The sequence below is a fragment of the Saccostrea echinata genome, unplaced genomic scaffold, assembly GCF_033153115.1.
Source record: "Saccostrea echinata isolate AGI-Se365-2 ecotype Australia unplaced genomic scaffold, CSIRO_AGI_Sech_v1 ptg000024l, whole genome shotgun sequence".
In the NCBI taxonomy this organism is placed as follows: Eukaryota; Metazoa; Mollusca; class Bivalvia; order Ostreida; family Ostreidae; genus Saccostrea; species Saccostrea echinata.
The window spans coordinates 358,500-368,124 of NW_026889773.1; positions in this window are offsets into that span (position 1 = coordinate 358,500).

Sequence of the window (9,625 nt, forward strand, 5' to 3'; positions counted from 1 at the left end):
TTGTATAAAATTGAATGAATTAAAGAAATAAAAAGTTTAACAATGTAGTATTTTCCAGTATTTTCCAATATTTCCCAATTTAGAGAAAATTTGTAGTATTTTCCGGGACGGGAAATACTGGTATTTACCACTGGTAATTCCCACTACTGGCATTTCCCGGCCAACCCTGATGTGCAGTAATCAGTTATCACACAAACTAAAGATGGGCGAACAAGGCGAGCGAAGTGCCTATTGTGCGACAAACATGAAGATGAAAATTAATCTCAATTATAACTAAAAGTTCTTTGATATTTCATCTAATATTTAAGTATACCTTATGTAAAATCTCCACAATTTGCAAAAATCTCACGAAGATAGAAATTATTTGCCTATGAAATAGATACACACACTAAAGAGGACAAAAAAGATCATTTTCTCATACTATAAAACAGTTTTTCGATATGAGTGGGCCTTTTTTTTTTTTGAAAGTTTACCTTCAAAGTTTGCATAAATATATGCATTTATTGGTTAACAAAAACATGGAACTTTCAATAATGAGAACTTAACTCTAAATACTAAATTCACGAACTGAATAAGATTTTTACATATCTGAAGCTATAGGCATTCTGCACGCCTTCTTCACCCATCTCCTTTAAATATTATGGAAATAAGTCGGGATCGGTACATACGAAAATAGATCATTAGATGGTTGTAGACTGAAAATTCGGTATACCTTTTGCAGTTTAACATACAGTGCATAATAGCAAACAAGCAAAAATAATTAGACCAAAAAACAAACTATTTCCATCTGTTAGAGTCAAAACATTTGATGGTAATGAATTCGGCGCGGGCGTCATTTGATTGAAATTTATTTTCAATTCCCCTCAGCTACTCTCATACGCACAGTATTAATGTATATAAAGTCAATTTCGGAAATGTTTGAGATTTCAATAAATCAGAGTTAAATTTCTGTCCAATTTTTTTAAAGAAATAATAAAAAGACAACAATTTAACTCTTCAAAAGTGGGTAGGGGGAATGGGTAGAACTTCAAATATTCGAACTTGTTACCTTCCTTGCCAACTTACAAAGGGTCCACGTTTTCGGGAAATGGGTAAGGGCGTTAGCAGGTTATTTTTGTGTAACTTTTCTATTTAAATTTAAATAGAGAGAAAGAGTCACCACCTTTAGATTCACTGTAAGGATAAAAAAGGACAAGTTATCTAGAAACCATTTTATGTAACATAATGGTATTTACCACTTTTCTGTTTGATGTCGTTCGCTCAAAATTAATGAGTCTTAAGACAGACATAGTGATGGACAGCTAGATAGATGGACTGATTGACAGACCGATCACATTTTTATGAGGAAGGTGGGAGGGGTATAGATATCGGAAAAATATTTGATACAACCCAGAAATCTTGATAAGGTTGCATGGGGTCCCCCTGCATTTTTTTCTCTGAATGTAAATTATCACTATTAAATTAGCATGAACTGATGCCGGGGAACGGGGGGGGGGGGTTAAAATAGCTGGACAGGCAAAAATAAATAATGTATACGTGTGCAGGTCATTTACGGTACTTTGCAGAACTTCCAAATTTTTTTAAAGATATATATGTAGATATTTATTTCCATTTGAATTTAAAATATTTCTTTTCGGAAGGTGGACTCTCCATCTTTTAAACACATAACAAAAAAAGGAGACTGTCGGACATATTCAGTGTGTAGCTTTGTTATCTGAACTAATGTTCCTTTTCTGATCATAAGAGACTCAGGTCTATAATAAATGCAAAAATACCCCGACTCTAGATCTGGCATTGGTGTAGGTAAACTGGTAATGCATGACTGTGCGATTTTCTTGACATGTGATTGGGTCCATTCAATTTTCGACAAGACTTCGGATTTAAAGACTACTCTTGTCAAAATCTATCCTAATCATTACCTTACAATTGAACTTGATTTTTTATGCGTGTGTGTTTTTTTTTTTAATCCCTTTTACAATTAATATTATTATCATTACATGTAATTATTATTCGCTGGGTTATTTTTGAATCTGAATTTTAAACAACAGTTGTACGTTTTATTAAGTTTTAAAAAAGAAATTTTTGTGGGATAAATTTAATTTAGTCAGTACGCCATTGGGTCTTTTTAGTGTGTATTTACATGTAGTTGGACAACATGTCATGAAAAAGACAGTATACACAAGAAAGAAAATACGCAGAAAGTTCAGTGACGTAAAACAACGCATGAAACGCAAATCTTCGTGACGTAAAATTCTGTCAGATTACATATTGGGGGGGGGGGGGGGGTAGAACGGCTCATATCATGATGACACAGAGTCAGCGTCACAATACATAAACTTAAGGTATAACATGTACATGTATCACAGTATGTAAATGTTTAATGTATAGTTACAGTAATTAAATTGAATAAACCTGTACTAGTAAACGTGCATATAATTGATCTTCAGAAACAGGCGACATACATATTGGTATTTAAGTAACATTTTCTACTATCAATGTTCATCTGAAACAGGAAAAACAGGATTCTCAACTGAAAAATTCATTTGAAATATAGGTAAATGTTGATAAGCAGTACTAAATTTGAAGGAAAAAAAAAACGATTTTATAAATCTTATTTAAAATCTCTCCTGTATGATTATTATGATACAGCTCGCTGTAACATTTTACAAGGAAGTTTCATCCATGCCCTAAGAACCGGGAGAGAGAGAAGAGACTACCCTAAATAACTCTTCGCATCAATTTCGTATTTTCTGCTTTGACATTTGAAAATGTTGTCTTATTTTTCACATTAACGAAGAAGAGTCGGATTATAGTGGAATGCATGAAAAATTAAATAGCACGATGAAAGACAAAAATATCTACCGAAACAAAATATGATGACAAATTTTGGAGACATGCATTAAGTAAATGCTATTTTAGGCCTGATGCCCAAGAGGGGTTGAATGTAAACAAACCGGTGTGACTTACCTGCTCTATTTTATAATACCGCTGGTATGATTTCTTAATGAAACGTTTATTCTACTTTATTTTCTTGATTTTCCATGTCGAATACATTGTAAATGAATGTAAGAAGGAAAAGTTATAAAAGAAGACAACTAAAAATAGCTTCAGACCTGGAAAGTATATTCGAATGAGGGCGTGGGGGGGGGGGGGGTTCCTGTCTGCAGGCACCTGTGCTACTTCCCCCACGATTTACTACATTTGAATGCTTAAGATTTGCCCTGGCAAGACAACTCATAATTAAATAACCTCTGTTTGCCCTCTCCTAAAACAATGGGGACAGTAGGTAGATGGAATTTTTTTCTTAGAAAATTTAAACATACATATTGACGGAATGAGAAAATCCAGGAATAAAACGGAAAAAATCGTTTCCACGAGGTTACAAAAAAGTTCTGAGTCGGGCCGTTTTCAAGCAGTCAGTCTGGAGAGGGCAAACAAACAATTTTTAAAGATGGCCTCCGTTCTATTCTCTTTAGAGAAGTGGACAGGCTTTCGCCGAAAGCCTGTCCACTTCTCAACAGAGAATAGCCTCCGTTCATTCCCTTACTACATGTAGTCGTTAAATGACAAGTAGAAGAGTGTGGGTCGTTCTTATTATGAAAAGAGTGGGATTTTTTGTTGTACCTGACAAAGAGTGTTGAATGACACGTGTGTTTGGGGACAGGACCCCCCCCCCCCCCCCGCGTTCTGTACCCCAAAGGTTTTTCGACTCTGTTTTATAAAATAGTTTTATGACACATTCACAAAGAAGTACAATTAAAATTAGAATATATAACGTAAAACTAACCTTTTACAAAAATTTACTTTCCCTAATACTCTAGTCCCTAAACACCTGTAATTGTTGATACATATTTCAGTGTTAATCTCATGATAGCTTCTCTCTCACTAACGACCGCACCGTAAACATATCATTTACCTTTCTTAACTTTGTGAATGTTTGAAAGTGAACGCTTTACACAGCACAACAGGAGGCTGCCATTTTAACAGGGGAGTTAACAAAGGGGAAGTAACCTTTCCAAGTATTAAGTAGCAAAAGGGGAGGCAACTCTTTCCAGTACTGCAGAAAGATTTTTTTGATAATAGGTTATTTAAATTAGAAGATTGTTTTGAAAAATTGATTCATCTTCCAAAGGATTTAAGAAAAGCCTTATGTAAATTTAGATGTATGAATCACAGATTTCCAATTGACAAAAAAGGGTATTTATAGGTATTGCCTGTTGCCTAACCCGTTAGGATTTCAAACGAAATAGTTTTCGAAGTAACGCTATACATTTATTAAGTCCATTTCATTTATTCTTAATTTTTAAAAATCGAAATGGTGAATTTCATGCGGAAATACTACAAAAATTAGACGTCTAGTGTGTCAATAAACATCTGATTATTTCTTTCTTTAGTATATGGATACATGAAAGAAATAGTAACAAAGAATGAAAATTTCAAAACTTCAAAACGGGCTAAAATTAAAGAAATAAATAATAGGTATACATTTATTTTTGAAAAAAATATCAAGCTAAAATAAATTCTATTTATCGTTAATTCGTTTGTTTTAAAGATATTCTCTATTAATTTTGATTGATTTATTTATTGTGTCTTTTCTCTTCATATTCCATATTCCAAAATAAACTGAATAGAAAACAGCTGGTTTGTTTTAATAAACTTCTTAATCTTTATATTCCATCGTTAACTTAACCTGCAATATATTCTCGTCTGTCTTACACTTTTTATCTCAAGTTATGTTAAAAATCTCGTCTTAACATCATCAAACTATTGTGATACCTATTATGGAAGGTAATCGTGTTCAAAAATCCAGACTTGTAATTTTATGAATCCAATCTTGCAATCGTATCAGTTTCATAGTCTATAGGTACATGTACATATGCAAGTAGGTAATTCCAACATCCTATCACGTAGTTTCTGAACATGCAACTGTGTTTATACTGTGAATGTGTGTATTTTTGATGTTGTCAACTTTGCTTTCCGGACACTAAATTACCGCGCTTTGAATAAAACACAAAGACAATTCATAAGTCTACAAATTTTTATCAATAGGCGTCGTAACCGGGGGCTTATCCCCCCCCCCCCCCCGCCATTTTTGCAACGATAGTCATACAATACATAATATATATAATATAGGCATTGAAAATTGGGACCTAGCCCCCAAGTGTGTTTGTTGGTTTAGCCTCTCCTTTTTTCAACTTGCTTCCGATGCCTATGCATTCTACAATTTTCTTTTTTTCCAATAAAATAAATAATTTAGTTTTTATTTCTTGTTTTTATTATAAATTCCAATTTTATATATATATATTTTTTATTTTAATTTCTGCTTTTAATTCTGCTTTTAATTCTAACTTCTTCTTTTTATATATATATTTTACAGTTTTTTTTACGTGTGTGTGTTTTAATTGACGATGTAATATGAATCATTACCCGCTTACATGTCCAAGGCTTGCGCAGATCTAGAGGGGCTTTAGATTTTAATGTCTAAACCGAAAATTATTGACTTTCAATGCCGAAGGAATAGTCACTAGTCTACCTACATGTATATTAAACGACTTACGTTTGGCAGGTCACTACAGCCTATTGGCTACCCTAGAATTTCTTTTTTCTTAAGGCTAAGTAAAAATGACTGCTCTCCTAATGTTTATGGGCATTTTAAGAGAAATTGAAGACTAACATCTATGTCGTTGTCGGGTTTTTAAGGACAGGGGCGAGGATCTTAAAACTGAACTCTGAGCGATATAGATTTTGTATGTAGAGGGTATTTATAGAGTGACATAAATGAGTGTGTTCCCGCTTTGCACACCTTGGATAATTATAACCAAAAAAAAAAAAACAAACAGATGTTATTATAACAATTACAACAATCACCTGTTGACCATTTCATTCATTTTTTTTAAGAAAATTTTTTTGTAAGGATACATAACACAAACAAAAATTCGATGCATGGATTGATATAGATTTTTTGACTGAATTTGATTAGGGATGATGTAAATAATAAATCCCTAAAATATAAAGAAATCGCTAGTTTTCTTTGGTACTTAGATATGCGACTTTGTATCGTTTTCTATGTAATTCTATTCAAAACTTTGAACATAATTTTAACATTGTGACAAAATCGTACAGAATTCTCCCACTTTACATGGCAAACATTTTACAAGTTACCTATTTGAATATAAATTTATGAGAAATATTGCTGATTTGTGAAAATAGTTTGTGTTATTTATCCTTAAGCGTAGACATAAATAAGAAGAAATTATACATATATTAATAATATAATAAAAATATATTTTAAAAAATCAATTAAACTAGTCATTGTTAATAGCAAGCTGGAGTAGGTGGAAGACATCGCACTGATTGAGGGGCATGTCATAATTACATCAAACGAAACCGGGAAACCTCCTTTCAGGTAAACACAGGATGTGTACAATACATTTAATGACACCTGTGATTCTAAAACAATGAAGCCATTTTCAACAGACACCTGAGATTCACACCTTTTGTTTCATAACATGGGAAAAAACTGTATGTTCAAATTCAGTGAAACAAAGTTTTCAGGCGTCTTTAATTGCATTCAACTATCTCTTTCCATGTATTTCTTTTATTATCAAACCTTCAATATAAAACTTTCAATTTGTAACCAATTTAACATGTCAGGCCTGCTTTTTCTTTCAATCTTGGAGCAAATAGTTACGAATTCGGATCATCAGAAGGAAAATATAAATAAACGTCCCCCCCCTTAAAATACTAGGAACAAGAAAAGACATACATTGAATAAACTGACAAATGAAACATAAAGTTTATGAGAAAAAGTAAGCGTTAACTAACGTATTGATTGTAAAATTAGACAAATATTTCTCTTACAAAGATGCATTGATTAAGGGATAAATGACTGTACATATACTGCATTGTGTTATCTTTTAAATTAAGAAAAAACACATTGGTTTAAATTGAAAAAAAATGTTTTTAAATTGAAGAAAAAATATTTAGTTGATATAAACATGAATATATGGTATGAGAGAGAAATAAATAGAAAACATTGCCTTATTTGAGAACAATCTGCTTGAAAATAAATCTGGACCGACTTTATTTATTCAGATATTAGAGGATGGTAATAAAATATCAATATAAATTAATAATCATATTGTCTTAATTATTTTACAACAAGCATGCAGGTATTGTTTATTTAATACTTACCCGATAGCCTTCATTTTTCTTTTCAACCTGTCACGTGGCGCAGCAGGGGTCAAAGTAAAAACTGATACCTACCTGCGGCCAGGTGCAACCGAGCAACACGTTCCCCATTGGATGATGTATTCACGTGATTATTTTAAAACATAGAAAGTGACAATTCTGTATTGGTTTGATTTAAAGTGTGTTTAAGTTGGTAAAGGTCGACCTCTGTAAAGGGGTATGGTTGTATACTTCTGCATCCGTATGGTTATAATGCTTTCTGGTTTAAAAAAATTTGACATTAAATATAAGCCGACAAATCGTGACAGAAACATTTTTTTGTTTTCATTTTATTTAGGCCAAAGAATTATGACGACAGTTAAAACGAGACGATTTACTGAAATAAAAGGCATACTTTTCGTGAAGGCGGACATTACGAGACGATATTTCCAATCCAAAATATTGACGGACATTTCTAAACGGCGGACATAATGTGACCACTGACGAATTTACCGAGAAAAGGCGCGGTTATTTCGTGGCGGCGGACATAATATGACAATTTTTTTCGGAAGAAAGGCGGACATTTCATGAGGGCGGACATAGTGTCACGATTTTTTCGGACGAAAGGCGGACATTTCGTGGCGGCGGACATAGTGTGACGATTTTTTTTAAAAAAAGGCGGACATTTCATGAGGGCGGACATAGTGTGACGATTTTTTCGGACGAAAGGCGGACATTTCGTGGCGGCGGACATAGTGTGACGATTTTTTTGAAAAAAAGGCGGACATTTCGTGACGGCGGACATAACGTGACGATTTTTCTGAAAAAGAGGCGGACATTTCGTGACGGCGGACATAATGTGACGGCGGACAAAACGTGACTCAACACTCATCTTCACGTACCTAAATTAATTCTTTTCTTCCTGTTCAACTATATCTACTTTTGGTTTCAGAATTACATTGTAATTAGTTATCAGTTAGTTGATCAATAGTCAGTTAGGATTTAGAGCTGATGAGGGAATCCGTACACTACGAAAGCCATGAAGGGACACGTCGATTTCTCAAAAATGCAAAAATGAATTTGAGATCTCGAATTACACAATCCGTTCTCACAGATTACTATTTCGTTCCCTCGGTTTATAATTCGAGATCTCGAATTACATAATCCGTTCCCACTGATTACCAATTCGTTCCCTCGGTTTATAATTCGAGATCCCGAGTTACATAATCCGTTCCCACTGATTATCACTTCGGCCTCTTGATTTAGACAATCCATCAATTACATGTTTTACGACTTGAAGAATCCATTCCCTTATCTCAATCATGCGTTCTATTTTGTTTATGCAACAGGCCGTTCCGTAGTATTTTTAAATTAAGTAAATGTAAATTTATTTAATAAAAATAATTACAGAGGACCCATGTTTACTTTTATCAGTGTTTTCCATGATTCTATAAATAACCAAATATCTAAGAATTTACTTGTACAAATATTAGTACTAGTAAATGGATTGGAAAAATGTTCGTGTAATTTTCTCAGTAAGGACCGTGATATGTAATGAAATGTAGAGTGTGTACTATCCTATATTCTATTCATTAAACAAATATTGCTATATCTGAGATGGACAGATAAATAAGTGCACTCAGCTGCCAGCTGGTAGACCAGCAAATGGTGCATGAAATCAAAATGGATAACCTGTAAAACAAATCATATTCCTCCCGATAACGACAAACATTCCAAGAAAATGAATTTTTTAACTCGAGAGAATGAATTACAATCCGAGATAACGAATTGTGTAATTTGAGGGAACGAATTGATAATCTGAGAGAACGAATAATTAAACCGTGGGAACGAATTGTTTAAACCGAGAGAACGAATTACAATCCGAGATAACGGATTGAGTAATTTGATGGAACGAATTGATAATCTGAGAGAACGAATAATTAAACCGTGGGAACGAATTGTTTAAACCGAGAGAACGAATTACAATCCGAGAGAACGGATTGTGTAATTTGAGGGAACGAATTGATAATCTGTGAGAACGAATTAGTAATTCGTTATCACAGATTGTCAATCCGAGAGAACGGATTATATAAATCGAGATCTCGGTTTACTTTTACACTTTTTTGAAAATCCTCATGTCCCTTCATGGCTTTCGTACCCTGGGATTTTCAGTCTTAAACTTTATAGTCAAATAACCTTCCCCCCAACCCCTTAAGGAGAGGAAACGCAGATCTTTCGGAATTCATAAAATGTACATGCATTTACAAGAAGGAAAGGGGTCTGTCAGTATAACCCCTTTCTAGTTAATTTTGTATCATTCATTTGATTTATGCCCAATTCTTTTTAGATGCATGTATAATATCCTCTAGTCCCTTACAAAGTCTTGTATGATGTTTCCTTTTTTAATACATGTGCACTGCATGCACCGCTTGATATTGGAAAAAAAACATCTAGT